Genomic DNA, 20,688 nt, shown 5'->3' with positions numbered 1-20,688 from the left:
AAATATTAAAAATGTTAAAAGCTTACAGAATAATATAAATGAAGAAAATATTTTTAGACAATGTATGATGTGTTTGTATTTTAAGCTAAGAATCATTACAAAAGACTCAAAAAGTTGAAAAAGTTTACAAAGGAAAAAGTTACAGTAAGTTTATTTTTGAAGAAAAATCATGTTTGTTTAAATGTAATGTAGCCTAAGTGTTCAGTGTTCATAAAGTCTACAGTAGTGTACATTGATGTCCTCCCCCTTTCCATTCACTTACCACTCACATCCAGAGCAACTTCCAGCCCTGTAAGCTTTATTTATGGTTAAGTGCCCTATACAGGTATACTGCTTTTTATTTCTTACATCATATTTTTCCTCTACCTTTTCTATGTTTAAATATATTTAGGTACACAAATACCATTGTGTTACAATTGCCTACAGAATTCAGTATAATAGCATGCTGTACAGGTTTTTAGCCAAAAAAACAGTAGGCTATACCATACAGCCTTAGGTATGTAGTAGGCTATACCACCTAGATTTGTGTAAGTACACTCTATGATGTTCACACGATGGTGAAATTGCCTAAGAATGCATTTCTCAGAATACATTCCAATCATTAAGCAACACACGAATCTCTCTATATGTGTATGTATACACACACAGATACCAGATAGATAGATAGATAGATAGATAGATAGATAGATAGATAGATAGATAGATAAATAGAGTATATATAGCAAGGTGTATATATATATAGCACAAGGTATATATATACAACAATGTATATATAGAGATCAAATATATATATATATATATATACACACACACACCTTGCTTTTCTAAAATTATTTCAAATGTGGTCATAATTTAAATTGCATCTAAATTGTATATGAACTGCAATTTAAATTGTGGTCACATTTGAAATAATTTTAGAAAAGCAAGATATCACAAAATCTTTAGGCATATTAGTGAAAAATAGTAGTTCTCAAATCATCATAATAACTTTAAATTTTGAAAATAAAACGTTACAGGATGCAGACATGTGCTTATTCATTAGAAATTAAGCCTCTTACCTTATGACTCGTTTTCTTGTTTGAAGAGTAACTTTTAAACCTTCTTGCCGTGTTAATTGCTCTCTGCTTTCTTGTCTAGAAGAAAATGACACAAAATCAGTGATATGTTTATTTTAGTTTCTGAAGCCTAGTATAAGCAAATAAAATCTACTCTGCATGAAAATACATTTTTTTTCCTACTTTAAAAAATTAAAATACAGAGTTTTGGTGTCTCAGTTCTTGCTAATATGATTATGAAAATAGTCAAGCTATGAAACCTGAACAAAATGCATTTATGAAACAAACATGAAAAGGAGCAGTATTTTTAAACTTATAAATTATCATTTCCTAGAGAATTTAAATACAGGTGAAACTGGAAAAGTTAAATTTATGAGATTCAAACTAAATTATTTTAAACGTCTTTTACGGGGAGAAAATAAAAACTGAAGATCCATTACGTTGATACCATGTTGAGAATTACAAAATGTAACTTAGGAGAATAACATACCCTTGAAAACATCTATGTAACATAAACAATAAGAAATAAAATTGAAAAGCAAACTTTCAACAGAAATACTGTACTTTTGAGTGCTGAGATTTTAAGCAGTTTTAAAGCAAGCAAAACATCATCAAAAACAAAACAAATGACAATGTTCTGATATTTCTGAAACTGCACAATCACAGAACTTCGCTGTAGAATATTTTAGAATTCAACTATTTTCATCTTTAACCCGACCTTATTTTACTTTCCTTTTGCTCTTAGGGCTCTTTAACATGAACAATTTAGGAAAAAACACTTGCTTTCAAATTCATATAATTGAAATTTTTACAGCTCATGACTACTTTTAAACAAAATATATACAGATTGACCTAATTTATGCCAGTTTCTGTGCTACATATCCACCAAAACTTGAGTAATTAAATGATAAATTATTTGTTTTATTTAAACGCAGGACTCACAACAAAAAACAAAATTTTTTAAAAATGCGATTTCACCATCTCTATATTAACATATTGTGATGAATAATATATCAATTCGCAATAAATTTTTATTTATATAACCTTTATCCTACCTAAATAAACTCTCAGTTTGAACCCAGACTTTGTTTTTAAACATTAAAGTGATAAAGAATATGCAGAAATAAGTTTTACAAATTTGTTGTTATACAATGCAAACCTCCTCAGAAAATAACAATTAAAATAAGAAGAAAATTCATGATTTGATAGATTAACAACACACACAGTGATACAGATTGCAATTGAGCCCAGATAAACAATTTCTGAATGAAACAAAAATAAGCACCATAGTAGCCCGGAAGAATGCTGTGGCTAGGTGGTTTTGCTTGGGGTGATTTGGGAAAAATAACGCTTATTTGACAAACAATAGCAGTTCCTGGAAAATATTAAAAGAGGCATTTAAAAATTATACATCTCTACCTCTAAGTTTTGATATTTGGGAACTATTCAAAACACTTGCAGACACTTTTAAAATATCATGATAATTATATTAGCAAAATCATACCAGTGATCATCACGTCCCTCAGGTAGTCAAAATCACTTCCTTCTATTTTGAATATTTCTAGTGTCCAACAAAGATTATCTCAATCAGGAATAACTGTATTCATAATGCTACTTAATTTCCTACTAAATTTTTGGAGAAGGTTATAGGGAAATAATTATTAACTTCCTTTGAATTTGAATTGTTCATTTTTCTTACCAAAAATAGTCTTTGCACAGCTATAAACACTTATCTTGGAGCTAATCTTCAGAGAGTTCCTTTATTTCCATTTACTTGTGAAAGTAATGAAATTCAATTTCTGTGTACAGCTATACCTCTGCAGTACAGTCTTCAGTTAATATGAAAGCAAAGCAGGGAGGTATGTGGGTAAAAGGGGAGAGAGAGCAGGCAATGGGTGTAGGATAGATGGACATGGGAAGCTGGGCTTATATACCTGCTTCACTAATGTCTTAAGCAATTTTCTGTTGTTTATAATAGAGTACCTAAAGCAGGATAATTTATAAATAAATTTTACTTTTATAGTTTTGGAGACTGGAAAGGTCGAAGTTAAGGGGCATATCTGGTGAGGGCCTTCTTGCTGATAGGAACTCTGCACAGTTGAGAGGTGGCTCAGGGTATCACATAGAGGGGACTGAGTGTGCTAAATCAGGCACCTCTTTATTCTCTGATAAAGCCACTAATGCCACTCCTATGATAATCCATTTTTCCATTATTTGTTTTATTTTTTTAATTTTATTTTACGTTCTGGGATACATGTGCAGAATGTGCAGTTTTCTTACATAGGTAAATGTGTGCCATGGTGGTTTGCCCAACATTTCTCCATTATTTATTAATCCATGAACAGATGAATTCATTCATAACCCAATCACCTCTTAAAAGCCCCATCTCTCAATATTACCACACTAGGGATTAAATTTCAACATGAGTTTTTGAGGTAACACTCATCTATAGCATTCTGCCGCAGCCACCCCAAACTCATAATCTTTTCACATGCAAATACATTTATTCAATCCTCATTGCCCCAGTGTCTCAATTAATTCCAGCACCAAATCAAAAGTCCGAAATTCACAGTCTCATCTGTGTACCTTATCTCATCTTTAATCTGTGTAATTAAAGCAAGTTATCTATTCCCAGTATACATTGGTAGAACAAGCATACAAAAGATATTCCCATTTCAAAAGGGAGAAATAGGCAAAAAGAGAGAAAGCCTGGAACCCAGAAGGACAGGCATTAAATCTTATAGCTGGAAAATAATAGCTTTTGACTCCATGTACTACCTCCTGGACAGAATGGTATGGGAATTTGGCCCCCAAGGTCTCAGTCAGCCCAATCTCTATTCCTTTACTGGGTGCAACTCATATGGCTGCCCATACAGGTTACAGTTCAGTGCCTGAAGCTTTCCCAGGGGAGTCTAGAAGATTTATAAAATGCTTTCTGGGTCTTCCATTTTCTTGAGAAATAGCATCTGGCTCCCTTCTATTTATGTTAATCTGCTAATCTCTTCACCAAAATGTCACTGTGCTACAACCTTCGTTTTCTCTCCTAAACATAATTTTTCACTCTCATGGTCAGGATGAGAGTTTTCCAAATGTCTTTGCTCTGCTTCCCTTTTGATTACAAATTATGTCTTTAAATTATTCTTTTGTTCTCAAATCTCAGTAAGTGGCCAAAAGTAACCATGCAGCTCCTTCTACATTTTGTTTAGAAATTCCTTCTGCAAGATACCCTAGTTCCCCATGCACAAGTTAGACCTTCCACAAAGCCCTTGGGCATGGACACAGTTCAGTCAAGTTAATTGTCAACTTATAACAAGAATAGCCTTTACTTTAGTTGCTAGAAAATGTCCTTTATTTTTTCCTCAGTTTATCTGAATCCTTGTCAGAATAACTTTTACTGTTTATATTTTTATTAGTGCTCTGGTCATGACTAGTTAATCAAGCTCTAAGGAGTTCTAAACTTTCCCAGTCTTTATCATCTTCTAAGACCTATTTAGAGTCTAGAACTTTTCTATCCCACTTCTGCAATTATCCCCACCTCTGCCCGTTACCCAGTCCTAAAACTGCTCTGACACTTTGAGGTGTTTATTATCAGCAACATCCCACTCCCAGTACCAATTTTCTATCTTCATTGGTTTTCTGTTGCTTAAAACAGAATACCCAAAACTTTGTCATTTATAAAGAAAAGAAATTTATTTCTTACAGTTCTAGAGGCTGGGAAGTTCAAGGTCAATGGGGAACATCTAGTGACGGTCTTCTTGCTGGTGACGACTCTGCAGAGTCCAAAGGTGGCACAGAGCATCACATGGCAAGAGAGATATACATGCTAGCCCAGGTCTCTGTTTCTTCTCTTATAAAACCACTAATTCTACTTCTGTGATAACCCATTAATCTGTGTATAAATTAATAAATTCATAAGGATGAAGCTCTCATGATCCAATCACCTCTTAAAGCCCCCATCTTATTTCTACGTGAGTTTTTTGAAGTAATAAACATTCAAACCATAGCACCCATAAAACACACAGTTATCATATTTAGTAGATTGAAATACTCAAGGTGAAATTTGCATTTATATATAAGACTGGCTTTAGCAACTTTCTTTGAAAATGTAAATACCACTGAGTGGTTTAATAGTTCAAATGGACATTGAGTTTTAAACACTTCAACATTCACTGGTTGGTTAGCATCCTCTTTCCTTTAGGTGACATCAGTGTTATGAACTGTCAGTATTAGGAGAAACGGAAAGGCTAGGTATGGAAGGTGGTCACTGCAGAGAATGAACAAGCAGGAATGGAATACCACAGTAGCAGCAGATTCAACAGGAAGCAAATGAAAGATAGGAGATACAAGAAAAGTAGCCTTAGACAGTTCACTCATTGTGTGTTTTTTCTCCTGTATATTTAGTCTTATGCTAAGGGTTGTCAAAGCCACGGCATAAACATAGCTTATCTTCATAAAGCATTGATTATATCCCAGCTTTTGGAGGTAGAGATCAATAATTTGACCAAGTAATTTAAATATCTATATGTTGAATACCTATATGTTAAATCCAAATGAAAATATTATTTACAAGAACACATACATTGTGTGTTGTTTTAGGTTGAAATAGGAATTTCAAAACATCTTGAGGCTTTAGGGTAGCTATTCTAAATTAAATCCCAGCTCTGTGGATAGACAAGTTTTATTACCAGCACTTTAGATGAAAAGTTTGAAAAGCACCACTATCTAATCTTGCCTGGTCTATACCTAACTTACATCATTATTATGCATAGAAAACAGTCTGACACTGGTAAAGCTGTTCAAAAGAGAATGTAACTTAACAACACAGACTTTTAAAAAAGTGATAAATAAAAATGAAGAGATGTGATGCTTCTTTATATAAAAGGAACGTATTATACTTGTGGGAGGATTTGTCTCAGCAATAATGTGATACCATCAAACGTCTTAACAGAGATGAAAAAGAAATAAAATGAATAAGCTGCTTGACAAAGGAAGTCATTAAAAATTTTTGGCTCCTCAAAGTCTTCTCTGAGGTACCATCATTTAAGGCCTTTCTAGAAAGATATCGTATCCTTTTTTTAAGAAGTCATATTTCTTCACTACATTCAAAATAGGAATACATACACCTGAAAATATAGATATTTTATTAATTTTGGATGTACACAATGCTTGATTTATTCATTATAGCCATTCTTTCAAGAGCACCTGTGCACAGCTCTCACGGAGAGGACACAAAAGGGCTGGCGAACACTAACCCTGCAGGTCGATCATCTGAGAAACCATGTCGGGATCCTTCAGGGCTGTGGGGGAGCACATACAACAGAGAGGAAGGAAGCTGGGCACCAGCCTGTCTGAGCTCAGATTTTCCCAATAACCCCATGGCTTTGGAATTATTTTTATGATCATTTTACGGATGAAGAGAGGAGAGTTTTTTTTAAAGGTTATGCAATTTGATAAAGTCACACAGGTCGTGAGTTCTAGAGCCAGGTTTCATCCACATAAAATCTGGTTCAGAGTTTGTAACCACTATGCTATAACCTTTCTCCAGTTAACTCACAGAACAAACTAATGGTTTTCCTATATAAGATTTTTTTCCCTCATGCACATTTCTGTTTTTCTTTGTGGATTTCTAGGTCCAAGAAAGTCTCCTTAGATATCAGTAAACACAAAAACTTAAAAAAAAAAAAAGCTTAATAAATATGTAAGTTAGAAATAGCTATAAAACTAAACTAGTATTTCTGTAAACTAAATGAAATTCAGATAATTTCACAAGCCATGGAAATTCTATCTACTCAGGTGCAGTGACTTGCATCATTACCTAGCCAGCTTTTCTCAGAGCCTTTACATGGTGCTAAGGGAACTGTTAGCTTGGCCTAAAAGTGTTCATTTGTTACCCAGTGATGACAATTACCTGTCTCCTCCTCTTCCATAGACTCTTAATCTCCAAATGGAAAGTGCTGCCAGCCAAATTTATAGAGATCCTCATTTAAGGCAAGGACATCAAATTCAGAGATTATGTTGAGCAGTATGTATGTCGGCAAACCAAGCCCACAGCATCAAAAGTATATAACACAGAACAGTGCCCAACAGGCAGCAAAGTCAAGCGATGACTGCCAAGTAATGGTTGTTTGGTCAAAGGCAGTGGGCCAGGTTTCCAGGATCAGGTTAGAATTAAATGATTAACTCACAGGGTTGAAAGAGCTCACTAGGATACCAAGTAGAATCCCAGTGCCCTAGAGGGACCCCCACAGACTGAAACAGCTGCTGCTTCTGCTACAAGCCTAGATGCCAGTAATACAAAGACTAAATTCGCTTCTATTTCTTCAGCTTTCTAACTGTATGAAACACATGCCATCTTTTCACCCATGTTTCATCAAAACATACTTGGATTAGATTGCTTCTTTTTATTCTAAAGTTTAATTGTTAATATGTTTCAGAATTTCTCAATATGATGCTAACAACAGCCTGCCTGTCTCACTCACGTGGAGTAGACTTGAAGCTAGTACATTTTGGCCACCTTCTTCACAGGGTATTTTAGGCAGTAACATTATGACCTTCTGGAAGGGCAGGGACGTCACAGCATATGCCCTGCTTTTCTTTCCCAAGTTCCACTTGTCTGAGAGTCTGTCTTATGCTGCTCCACCCTGCTCTAAAAGCTTTAAAACAAGATTGCATTGCCAGTCTATACCACAGTATAAGCACAATATAAATAGTGGTTAGCAGTTTTCAAGGTGATATCACCTTATTTTCTCATTTCAGCTTTAAATCTGCTTTAAATTTAAATCCACTTCAGATTGCGGAATTATTGTTGTTGTCATTGTAGAGATGAGAAAAGGAAGCTCAGAAGTCTGAAAGTTGGCTGGGCGCAGTGGCTAACGCCTGTAATTCCAGCACTTTGGGAGGCCGAAGCAAACAGATCACGAGGTCAGGAGATTGAGACCATGCTGGCTAATACAGTGAAACCCCATCTCTACTAAAAATACAAAATATTAGCCGGGCATGATTGCGGGCACCTGTAGTCCCAGCTACTCGGAAGGCTGAGGCAGGAGAATGGCATGAACCTGGGAGGTAGAGCTTGCAATGAGCCAAGATTGCACCACCTTACTCCAGCCTGAGCAACACAGCAAGATTCTGCCTCAAAAAAAAAAAAAAAAAAAAAAAAAAAAGACCTCAAGGGCACATAGTTAATAAGAGAAAAGCAATGCTTGACCCCAAGTCTGCCATTTGCACCTCCCAACTTCTCTTGTTGCTTTGTGTAGTTATAATATGTCCTTCTCCAGAATATAAGCTAGGAGGCTCTGCATCTCCTCTGGCACTTAATTACGTAAGATACACATAATACATAACCAACAATCTGTAAAGTATCTGAAGTACCATTCCAGAAATACTATCATACAAATGGAAAATTCATTTCTTAAGATCAACAAATATAAAATTTAACTATAAGCAACGTAAGTGACTTTGATTAGAGAAAACCACAATATTAGTGTCAGAGAAAGAGACCAGTTTTCCTTTCCTTTTTAAATTGAAAATGTAATACATTATTGATGCCCTGAACCTTAGTTGTCTGAAAAACAAAATAACATGAAGAGAGTGTCTCTATATTCATTCATTAAACTGGCATCTATCAAGAACCTACTTGGAAAAGGCACCACTTAGGCCGACACAGGAACATTTGTAGGATGTAGAAGATGCAAGGAAGAACAAGTTCTACTACTCCCCTCTTTTGAGGGGCATAAACTATCTTGTGAGCAAAAACTTGAAACATAACCAGAACATTTTATATACCTACTGTGTGCAAGGTATGTTGTTGAATACTTAATAGGCCTTTATTTTATAGTTCAGTAATCTGAGCACAAAAATTAAATCAAACACCAAGCCCAGTTGCCTTGTGGGGAAGTCAAAATGAGTTTAAGTCAAAATATACTTAAGGCAAAACAAAATAAACTGATGAAGCACACCTTACTGGCCCCTTGTCCCAAGTTATTTGCTTCTTATGTATTTTTTTCAGTATATATATATATATATATTTTATAAAATATATATATGCCACCAAAATGTTAACAGCCCTATGCATTTTTGGCATAAAAGTGTTCATTCGTTACCCAGTGATGACAATTACCTGTCTCCTCCTCTTCCATAGACTCTTAATCTCCAAATGGAAAGTGCTGCCAGTCAAATTTATAGAGATCCTCATTTAAGGCAAGGACATCAAATTCAGAGATTATGTTGAGCAGTTTTATATATATATATATACTGCTCTTTCTCTCTCTATATATTTTTTTGTTTGTTTGTTTTCTTTTCTTTTGTTTTTGTTTTTTGAGATAAGAGTCTCACTCTGTCACCCAGGCTAGAGTACAGTGGTACCATGCCTGGCTAATTTTTGTACTTTTAGTAGAGATGGGGTTTTGCCATGTTGGCCAGGCTGTTCTTGAATTTCTGCCTTCAAGTGATCCATCCACTGCAGCCTCTGAAATTGCTGGGATTACAGGCGAGAGCCACTGCGCCTGGCCCTACATTTATTTTCTATACAGTCAATCATAAAGCCCCCAAATATTTTACAAATAAACTAGTAAGGGTCACCAAACTAGGAGAACAAGAAATAGTCCCCCAAATACGTATGAAAAAGTGATTCTTTTAACAGCTGTGTTTGTCATTCTTAATCAGAGAGCGCAAAACTGAATCTGATTCACTAAATGAAATACTGTATGACAAATATAAAAGGAAAATATTCCTTACCCAATATTTCCTGTGTGTGCAGAATGAGGATCATTACAGCAGGGAATGTAGGAAAGAGGATGGAGATCAATACAAGAAGAGTTCTAAAGATCTTCACAGGGATAATTATGCTAGAGAACAAGGACGGACAAGCAGCCTCATCACCAGGACTTCCATATCCCATTATCACAACACAGCACCCTTGTCCTGACAGCATCAATAGTTGTGTAATTGCCATACAGAAGCCACTATAAATATAGCCATACCTCATTAATCAGTAAGAATATCGGCACCTATTACTCATGTAGGGAATAATGATTTAGCAGCTGTGCATACTAGAATAAGGTATGTGTGAGAGTTAGAAAAATAGGGTTAATGCTTATATCATTTTGACAGAGACTCAAAGTTTTATGATTTATTCTACACCCTCTAGGAATAAATACAAATGATCTCTCCTGAAGAAAGTAAATAATTGCTTTTTTTCCATAAAAAAAAAAGCACAGGGCTGTTAATAATTGCTTTTTACCTTAAAAAAATGCATAGGCTGTTAACATTTTGATGGCATATATTTTGTTAATCAATAAAATAACTATAAAATAAATTGCTTCATTGCTGTAGTTTCATTTAAAGGTTTTCTCTGGCTTCAAAACGTACATCAGTTCAATAGATTTTTTTTTTTTTTTTAAGTGGCAGCCCTTTTATTTGCAAATATGCACACACTCTCGGGTGAAGTTCTCTGGTCCTCGGGTGTGGGGGGCCAGGGAAGTCGCGCCAGCACTCTCGGGTGATGTTCTCCGGTCCACAAATGCGGGGGCCAAAGAAGTCACACCGGCTCCTGCCGGCTAGATTTTTTAAATAATGCAACTTTTCTATGATTAAATCTACAGTGATCTCCATTGTCTTATTGAGGATCAATGTTTTGTGGTACCGAACCAAGATAAGAGCCAGACTACCTGAATTCAAATTGTAGTTCTGCAATTCATTGCTGTGGGACTTTTTTTTTTTTTACTGAAATTTTTCTGTTTAACATGAAGAGAATGTCTTTATGTTCATTCATTCAACAGGCATTTATCAAGAACCTACTTGGTATAAGCACAACTAAAGCCTGTACATGACACATTCTATGATGTAGAAGATGCAATGAAGAACAAGTTCTACTCCCCTCTCTTTGACTTCCTCATTCCTCAGTTCCTTCACTTCGGCATTTTAAAGTTGTCCACTTTCTCTCTTCAGTAAATAAAACTCATTCCTGCCCCAATTCATGTGACTATACTCTCCATCTCACAGGATTCATTCACAGCCAGACTTCCTGAGTGATCTGTGCTCATTATTCTTCTTCCTCTGGACTTTCCCAATCCTACTTAGGCCAACCTGGCTTCTGCCACCACCATTTCACTGAAAATATTTTTATGCTTGTCCACAAAACCTCCAGGTAAATTATCCAATGGACATTTTTTATTCCTCACCCTATTTTTCATTTGTCACCATTTGGCAAAATGTTCTATTTCTTGCATTCTTACTCTCTCAATTTCCATGACAATATGTTCTCTTATTTTTTCTGCAAAATTAATTTGTTGTGTTTTTCTCCTTCGTTCCTTATTAATATATTATTGTCTTAGATCTTTCACAGGTAAAGTTATTTAGAAGAGAACACTGAGATGAAGACTGGAACGAGGTGCTATTTAGGGATCCTTGCCTGTGATAAGAAGGGGAGAATGCAGCATTGTATAGATGGGTAGAAAAGGAATGGCTATAAAAACTATTAATGCATACAGAGGTGGGGGGCGGTGTTAAGATGACATACTACAAGCAGCTCATGTGCACAGCTCTCATGAGGAGGAAACAGAAGGGCTAATGAACGTTGACCATGCAGACAGATCATCTAAGAAACCATGTCAGGATTTATTAGGTCAGCAGGGGAGCACATAGCACAGAGAGAAATGACAGAAAGGAGGAGGAACTCTTTCCTAATTCATTCTATCTGGTATCACTGTGATAGCAAAACTTGGCAAAGACACAATAAACACAGAAAATTTCAGGCCAATATCCTTGATAAACATAGATGCAAAAATCCTCAACAAAATACTAGCAAACCAAATCCATCAGCAGATCAAAAAGCTAATCCACCACAATCAAATAGGCTTTATACCTGCAATGCAATGTTGTGAACATCAGAGTGAACAGGTAACCTACAGAATTGGAGAAAAAGTTTGCAATCTATCCATCTGACAAAGGGCTAATATCCAGAATCTACAAGGAACTTAAACAAATTTACAAGAAAAAATGAACAACCCCATCAAGAAAAGGGGAAAGGGTATGAACAAACACATCTCAAAAGAAGACATTTATGCAGTCAAGAAACATATGAAAAAAACCTCTTCATCACTGGTCATTAGAGCAATGCAAATCAAAACCACAATGAGATACCATCTCATGGCAGTTAGAATGGTGATCATTAAAAAGTCAGGAAACAACAGATGCTGGAGAGGATGTGGAGAAACAGAAACACTTCTATACTGTGGTGGGAGTATAAATTAGTTCAACCATTCTGGAAGACTGTGGTGATTCCTCAAGGATCTAGATCCAGAAATGTCATTTGACCCAGCAATTTCATTACTGGGTATATATTCAAAGGACTATAAATCATTCTACTATAAAGCACATGCACATGTATGTTGATTGCAGCACTATACACAATATCACAGACTTGGAACCAACACAAATTCCAATCAGTGATTGACTGGATTAAGAAAATGTGGCACATATACACCACAGAGTACTATGCAGCCATAAAAAAGGATGAGTTAATGTCCTTTGCCGGGACATGGATGAAGCTGGAAACCATTATCCTCAGCAAACTAACACAGGAACAGAAAACCAAACACCGCATTGTCTCACTCACAAGTGGGAATTGAACAATGAGAACATATGGGAATAGACAGGGGAGTGTCACACACTGGGGTCTGTGGGGGATGGGGGGAAAAGGGGAGGGATAGCATTAGGAGAAATACCTAATGTAGATGATGGGTTGATAGGTGCAGCAAACCACCATGGCCCATGTATACCTATGTAACAAACCTGCACATTTTGCATATGTATTTGAGAATTAAAGTATATATATAAACAAATTTTAAAAAATCAGTGCACAAAAATTAGTAAAATTTCTATACACAAACAACATGCAAGCTGAGAGCCTAATCAAGAATGCAATCCCCTTCAGAATAGCCACAAAAAATACCTAGGAATATAGCTGATCAAAAGATCTCTACAACGAGAATGCTGAAAGAAATCAGAGGTGACCACATTTTCCACGACTTGTTGTAGAAATTATTTGCCTTTTGTTTGCCAATGACTTGAATGACAACATTGAACTTCCTTTGCTACTGGCTCTCAAATATAGAAAATTCCAAACTACTCTGTTTAACATAGTTACTTGAAAGAAGGCTACCTATTTTCTTGTCTAGAGGAAATGAGAGTTTTCTTTACAAATAAATTTGTAATATACTTGCAATCATAGTTTAATTAAGTAGAAGCTAAATCCTATGGAAAATTGTTCTCACTTTAGAGGATGATTCTTTCCGTCCTTCTTTGTAACAAACTGTATTGCACCAGCAAGCACATGTATCTCTTTGTGGAAAAAATGCAGAAACTAAAAAAAGGAGGAAAATAGTATTCATTGAATGACCTCATGTGAAATACTCATTTATATTGGAGCTACAAAATCACATATTAAAAACATGCTTCATCAATTGAATTGTTTAAAATAGTTTATCATTTCTAATGAGCCTTATTCAGTAATAAAGTACAACTTACAGAACATTCAACACCACTTAGAGCCCACAAATGGTTATGTATTTAGCCAGTATAATTTCTTCTGAGGTTTACATAATTTATTGTAAACTTCAGGGGTTTATAAAGGTAGAATCAATTATGCTTGTAAACCCTACACATTACACACAGTAAATGAAGGGGTGGCCTGCCCCTCCACATCTATGGGCATTTCTCGTTAGGTGGAACGAGAGACTTGAGAAAAGAAATGAGACACAGAGACAAAGTATAGAGAAAGAAAAAGTGGACCTAGGGGACCCGCGCTTAGCATACAGAGGACCCACGCTGGCACTGATCTCTGAGTTCCCTCAGTATTTATTGATCATTATCTTCACCATCTCAGAAAAGGGTAAGTGGCAGGACAATAGGATCATCTAGGGAGAAGGTCAGCAGTAAGACATATGAATAAAGATCTCTGTGACATGAATAAGTTTAAGGAAAAGTGCTGTGCCTTGATATGCATATGCAAATATCTCCATAAACCTTTTTAGTGCATAAAGAGCAGCACTGCCGCTAGCACTAGCATGTCCCACCTTCAGCCCTAAGGAGGTTTTCTCCTTTCTCAGTAAATAGAACATACAATCGGGTTTTACACGGAGATGTTCCATTGCCCAGGGATGAGCAGGAGACAGTTATCTCTATCTCAACTGCCAAGAGGCCTTCTTTCCTCTTACACTGGTCCTCCTCAGCACAGACCCTTCACAGGTGTCAGGCTGGGGGACGATCAGGTCTTTCCCTTCCCACGAGGCCATATTTCAGACTATCACATGGGGAGAAACCTTGGACAATACCTAGCTTTCCTAGGTAGAGGTCCCTGCCACCTTCCGCAGTGTGTGTGTCCCTGGGTACTTGAGATTAAGAGAATGGTGATGACTTTTAACCAGCAAGCTGCCTTCAGGCACTTGTTTAACAAAGCACACCCTGCACAGCCCCAAATCCCTTAAACCTTGAGTCACCACAGCACATGTCTCTTCAAGGACAGGGTTGGGGGAAGGGTTACAGATTAACAGCATTTCAAATACAGAACAAAATGGAGTCTCTTATGTCTACTTTTTTCTGTATAGACACGGTAACAGTCTGATCTCTCTTTCTTTTCCCCACAGTAAATAATTGACAAAGAACGTACAATAGAAAATTTTGTAAGTCCAAAATTATCTAATATTTTTTCATTGGTCACAAATGTCTGGCTCTCTGAACGTATTTTCAAAACAAATTCAATGTATATACATATCCAAATCACTACCACCAGATGTATGCAGTACAGTTGCATTCAAAATATTATAATCCCATCAGTTATAAAATATCTGCATATATTTGTATATTTTTATGGAAATAATTGGTGAATAATTATTAAATGAATGAATCTATATTGAATGAATATGTACAATGCTGAAAAATAAAAAAGAACTCAAATTTTATTTTGGCTTATAGCAAATCAATTACCAAATCACTGTAAGGTACAGTGGTAGAAAAAATAAAATAATTTATATACTAGAAAAAGCACATAAAATGTGGCACGTTGGTACAAGTTGTAAATTTTACAAATTGTATTATTTATAAAATTATAATTTTACAATTGTAAATTGTAAACTTTTATTACCTTTTATTGTTTTAAAATCTTAAGAATACACCCCTCCACCATAACAAATAAACAAATAACATGCTTCCAACAACATAACTGAAATTGCTCACAAACAAAATTTATAGGTAATTGAGGTTTCAGAAAATGTGTTTGACTACCTCTCTTAAGAAAACCACCATTTTCAAAGAAAATAACATCTTTTTGGATATATGTTATCTATATGTACTACATATTATAATTACATATCATGTACCATGTATTTGGATTACATATGTATATATTTTAATCAGCCCTACATTTCAATGTACTAAATCTTTAATAATTCAAACTAAAATTATGTAAAATGAAGAATATTTATTGCATTCTTAAATAGCTATAAGTCATTTACATTTCTACCTGTACTATATACATTACAAAATACTTAAATAAACATAATCCAAATAATTATATCACAGCAGACTATGAAATTTTATCCCAGAATACTACAAACCCGAATTAAAAGATGTTGACAGACTATATATCCTATTAGCAAAGGAAATTGACAATTAGGGTAATTGCTTGATTGAAAGAAAACAAATAACTGTGATCTGAGATAATGTACTGAGCATAATTTATTTTAATCTTAATTAAAAGACAAGTATTTTCATAGAACACAACGATGTATTTTCAATGCTGTAAATGCAATTTAAACATAAAAGAGGCCATATAATAGTGGATTGGATTTTATTTAAGATTTTACATTTTTAAGTGTAATTTTAGCTTCACAGCAAAATTGAGAGGAAAGTACAGAGAAAACCCATATGGTCCTTCGCCACATATGCAAAGCCTCCTTATTATCAGTATCCCCCACCAGAGTGGTGTATTTGTTACAATTTATGAACTTACAGTAAAACACCATTATCACCCAAAGTCTATAGTATTTATTAGTGCTCACTCTTGGTGGTCTACTTTCCATGAATTTGGACATGTTCTTAATAATGTTTATCCACCATTATATAATTATATAGAGTATTTTGATTTCTCTAAAGATTCTCCATGCTTTACCCATTTATCCTTCCTTTCCTCCAACCCCTGGAAACCACTGATCCTTTAGGCGTATCTATAGTTTTGCCTTTTCCATAAAGTCATATAGTTGGACTCATATACTATGTAGCCTTTTTAGATGAACTTCCTTCATGATATGCCTATAGCTACATGCATTTAAGTTTCCTCTGTGTCTTTTCATGACTTGATAGCTCATTTATTTTTAGCACTGAATAATATTCCATTGTTTGGATGTACCACAGTTTATTTATCCATTCACCTATTGAAGGACATCTTGGTTGCTTCCAAGTTCACTAATTGTAAATAAAATCGCCATAAACAGCTGTGTGCAGGTTTTGTGTGCAAATTCCCCCAGTATCTAAAGTACATGAAGGAATCTATAGATACTCCTGACCCATGTTTATACTATGCACAATTTCTTTCTTTCCCCTTTTCACAATTTCACAGATAGAAGACTCATTCTTACTATAGATCTTTGTGATTTCAACGTGAAATTATTTTTCCTTACTGTGTACAATGCCTTCACTTTTTTACTTAAAACACTTTACAACATTGTTTTCACACATCTCAGTTGTCAGCATCACTACTCTTAAGTTTTGGAGAGTTTATTAAGTAAAATAAAGGTTTCTTGAACACCAGCACTGCAATGCCAAAGCAGTTGACCTAATAACCCAAATGGCTATTAGCAGGCAGGTAGCAAATATAATGTGGGTACACTGGACAAAGGAATAGTTCAGGTCCCAGGCCGAATAAAGTGGGATAGCATCACACTACTCAGAATGACTCACAATTTACAGCTTACAAATTATTTCAAAAAGTTGCCATTTAATATTTTCAGATTGAGACTTAGCTGAACTGAACCACAGAAAGTAACACTGCAGATAAGGGGGAACTGCTTTATCTTCTTTTAATTTGCATTTCTCTTATGACATGTGATGTGGAGAGTCTTTCATATACTTGGTGCCATCTGTATATCTTATTTGGTTAAGTGTCTGTTTAGATTTTTGGCTCATTTATTAATCAGGTTGTTTTCTTATTGTTGGGTTTTAAATGTTCTTTGTATGTTTTGGAGAAAAGTCTTTTACATGTGTTTGCAAATATTTTCTCCCAGTCTGTGGCTTATGTTTTATTATCTTGACAATGTCTTATGCAGTACAAAATCTTTTTAACAAAGTCCAGCTTATCTATTTTTTAGTTTATGGAGTACGCTTTTGTGTTGGAGGTAAAAAGTCATGAGCAAATCATAGGTCATCTAGATTTTCTCCTATGTTATTTTCCACTGGGTTGTGGTTTTAAAATTTACATTTACATCTGTGATTTATTCTGAGTTAATCTTTGTGAAAGTGTAAAACTTGTGTCTAGATTCAGGCTTTTGTGTGTGTGTGTGTGTGTGTGTGTGGATGTCTAATTGTTCCAGCACCATTTGTTGAAAATACTATCTTTGTTCCATTGTTATGCCTTAGCATAATCATGATAAATTGAGTATATTTATGCAGCTGTACTTTAGGGCTCTTTATTCTATTATATTGATCTATTTGTCTATTCTTTTACCAATACCCCACTATTTTGGTTACTCTAGCATTTTTGTAAATCTCGAATTTAGGTAGCGTCAATCCTCCAACTTTATTCTACTTCTTTAATATTTTTTGGCTATTCTTGGTCTCTTATCTTTCCATATAAACTGTAGAATGAATTTGTTGTTATCAATTAAGTGAATTGCTGGTATTTTTATTGGGATTGCATTATATTTATGGATAAGTTAGGAAGAGCTTATATCTTGACAATATTAAGTCTTCCTATTCAAGAAATATCTACTTATTTGATTTCTTTCTTTAGAGTTTTTATATATTTTTTCAGATTTATCCCTAAGTATTTAATTTTTGTGGTGCTAATGTAAATGACATTATACTTTAAATTTCAAATTCTACTTGTTCATTTCTGGCATATAAGAAAGTGATTTGCTTTTGTATATTAACATTATATAATGAAACTTTGCTATAATTGTTTAGGTTTGTTTTATTTTTCAAACTTTTTTTTCCTAAAAATATAAACTAGTGTTTCTTCCTTTTATAAACTATACTATAAAAAGACAGTTCCAGCTACCCAATAGACTTTTAGTTTCAAGCTAATATATTTCCAGACTTTAAAGAAATCATTTTTCTTAAAACAAGAGTAAACATTCCTTATCTTGATATAAAGGGCTTCAAATTAAAGATGATATAAAATGATCAATAAATAAAAGAGTTCATATTTTAGGGATTTAAGGGAATGAATAAGGAAAGTACATAAACATGTATCTGTAAATGTTCTTCTCAACATTGGTTACAACAATAAAAAATGTAATGCAATTCAATTGTCAACACTAGAAGACTGATAAAACAAATTATTTCAATACCCAAAAGGGGTTAAAATATGCTAATAAATATTTACAAAGGTAAATAGATTCACATTTTATTTAAAGTATACTTCATCAGTTTGAAGAGTGTTGAAAAGCAATGTTTAAAATATAATGATTCTAAACCCAGGAAAAATAGCTTAACCCAGATGTTTTCCTTAACCCAGGAAAAACACCAAAGTTGGCACAAGCATGAAGCAAGGCTTGGGCAAATGACTCTATTACATATATCTAGCAATAATATTAGCTACTTTCAGAGATAACTCCCAAAAAATTCAAAACATTAATGATTAACTGTTAAGCAAATATGCCATATTTTGCTTGTACACAGGAGCGAGAAATTACAACGTATGTTTCTAATTTATTTAATCTTTGTTTATTAAAAGCATACCTCTATCTTTTCTGAAGGTTATTTTCATAAATAGATTTTGTGGAAGCACCCTATAAGAGATTGTCACCCAATGATTCATCATACAATTCCAGTAGAAAAACTAATTCATTTAATCTGTGTTTTCTCCTGTCTGACCATGAACCAGAGATAATTACTATTTCTTGCAAATGAGGTTCAGTTCTAAAAGAGGAATAGTCTTTCCAAAGGCAGAGAAACTTTGACAGTGCAACATTCCCCATTCTGGCTGTGAACGTCACCCTCTATAAGCAAATCTGACAAATAAACCTGGTCTCCAAGCTATCTACTTTCCTGACCATCTGTTTGTATGGCATGGTGCCCTTACTGAAAGGGCACTGCCAATTTTGTTTTGAAAAATAAAATATAGTCAAGTTAAGGTGACTAAAATTGCCTCTGCAGAAGCAGGATCTATATTGCATAGATATGCATACTTGGTTTTGTTATTTTTGCTCTTGCATCTCCTTTACTAGAGGAGAGGAGAGGGTATACTAAATGAATACTCAGATAACATGGGGAGAAAAATAGACTCGGAACAAAATAAAGTATTACTTTCTCAATAAAACCAGCAATGTGTGAAATTACATGTATCAGTATATCAATGTGATGGTCATTCTCAACATCATCACCCACATTTACCAACTCACACTCTTTAAAAAACAAAAAAACAAAACACCTTAAAGAAAAAATAAATGAGAGTGAGATTAAGAGAGCCCACGCCTTGCTTCACAAAACACTTTGCAATTAGAGATTAGGCAAATGAAGAACACATTGGTAATGTGCCTATGAGATAATGGAGTCAACCAGCAGGTACTTCATTCAAATGAAATCCCTTGAAAGACATCACCATATAATCTAATATTCACAGAGAAATAAAAGTGATCTTGACCATATGCCTTTTATACTATTATTTTGATTTCACAACTTTTTTCCAAGAAGTTCAAGTTTATTGGTTAATAAGCAATAAGAATACAAACCTAGTAGATCACTAAATTTAATTGAGTTTGGTTTGTTTCTTTCCTCTTTCAGTATATCGGTCTTATTCTAAAAATACAGTCCCATTAAAATCAAACACATGCTTTCCACAAGGCTTTCTGTTTCTACTTATACTATGCTTACAGAATATTGGCATTATACACTTTCATTATTGAGAAACAGGACAAATAACTTCTCACTAGTCTTTCTTCTCAGAGGTGTGGAAGGTTGTAGACCAATCTTTACATATCTGTCATTCATATGCTACCTACAATAAAATGCATATGACTTTTTCTCAAGAATCTCAAGAATTTATATTGTACAAGAACACATGGACACAGGAAGGGGAAAAACACACACCCTGTCCTGTCAGTGGTGGGAGGGGTGAGGAGAAGGAGAGCATCAGGACAAATAGCTAATGCATGCGGGGCTTAAAACCTAGGTGATGAGTTGATAGGTGCAGCAAACTACCATGACACACGTATACCTATGTAACAAACCTGCAAGTTCTGAACCTGTTTCCTGGAACTTAAAGTAAAATAATAATAATAATAATAATTTTTAAAAGGTCATCCTAAAACAAACAAATAATCTATATCGTAAATAGGAAAAAAATTTTTGCTAAATGTTGCTTTCTTCATAATGTATACTTTTTGATATAGGCTCCCTATTTCCCTCAAGGTATATA

The 20,688-nt window shown here is 34.6% G+C and overlaps 1 long non-coding RNA gene across 8 annotated transcripts in view; it reads right to left on the bottom strand.

Annotated features, from left to right (window-relative positions):
• The window catches only part of LOC106997627 (uncharacterized), a 277,093-nt gene that overhangs the window by 209,799 nt on the left and 46,606 nt on the right, over positions 1 to 20,688 (bottom strand). For all 8 annotated transcript variants that reach the window (XR_013415935.1, XR_013415936.1, XR_013415939.1 and 5 more), the window contains exon 3: positions 1,059 to 1,133. This is a non-coding gene — a long non-coding RNA (uncharacterized LOC106997627). The remainder of the gene's footprint in view (positions 1 to 1,058; positions 1,134 to 20,688) is intronic.

The sequence above is a fragment of the Macaca mulatta genome, chromosome 3 (genome assembly GCF_049350105.2).
Source record: "Macaca mulatta isolate MMU2019108-1 chromosome 3, T2T-MMU8v2.0, whole genome shotgun sequence".
Classification (NCBI taxonomy): Eukaryota; Metazoa; Chordata; class Mammalia; order Primates; family Cercopithecidae; genus Macaca; species Macaca mulatta.
Note: the sequence above shows the minus strand (reverse complement) of the source record. Positions and strands in the feature narration are given on the sequence as shown.